Genomic DNA, 711 nt, shown 5'->3' on the forward strand with positions numbered 1-711 from the left:
ATGGCATTCAGAGTATCAATTTTAAGAACTCCCTTCCTCTGAGGCGTCCCATTACTCACAGGATTCCTTTCAGAAGTGTACATGAACTGGTTATTTGCAACCATGTCAATGAGTTCTTGAGCTTCTGCAGGCGTTTTCTTTAGGTGAATGGATCTACCTGCAGAATGGTCCAATGACATCTTAGATAATTCAGACAGACCTTCATAGAATATATCTAGGATGGTCTATTCTGAAAGCATGTCAGAAGGACACTTTTTAGTCAGTTGCTTATATCTCTCCCAAGCTTCATAGAGGGATTCACCTTCTTTCTGTTTGAAGGTTTGAACATCCACTCTAAGCTTGCTAAGCTTTTGAGGAGGAAAGAACTTGGCTAAGAAAGCCATGACCAGCTTATCCCAAGAGTTCAGGCTATCTTTAGGTTGAGAGTCCAACCATATTCTAGCTCTGTCTCTTACAGTAAATGGGAAAAGCATAAGCCTGTAGACCTCAGGATTAACCCCATTGGTCTTAACAGTCTCACAGATTTGCAAGAATTCAGTTAAGAACTGAAAAGGATCTTCTGATGGAAGTCTATGAAACTTGCAATTCTGTTGCATCAGAGAAACTAATTGAGGTTTTAGCTCAAAATTATTTGCTCCAATGGCAGGGATTGCGATGCTTCTTCCATGTAAATTAGAATTTGGTGCAGTAAAGCACCAAGCATCTTCCTTG

At 40.2% G+C, this 711-nt stretch overlaps 1 non-coding gene across 1 annotated transcript; it reads left to right on the top strand.

The window, feature by feature from the left end:
* The first annotated feature begins 233 nt into the window (after window positions 1–233).
* On the top strand, window positions 234–341 carry LOC148578046 (small nucleolar RNA R71). Its single transcript, XR_015903414.1, has one exon. It is a non-coding gene; the product is annotated as a small nucleolar RNA R71 (small nucleolar RNA).
* The last annotated feature ends 370 nt before the right edge of the window (window positions 342–711 follow it).

The sequence above is a fragment of the Arachis ipaensis genome, chromosome B1 (assembly GCF_059453495.1).
Source record: "Arachis ipaensis isolate K30076 ecotype BB chromosome B1, ASM5945349v1, whole genome shotgun sequence".
Classification (NCBI taxonomy): Eukaryota; Viridiplantae; Streptophyta; class Magnoliopsida; order Fabales; family Fabaceae; genus Arachis; species Arachis ipaensis.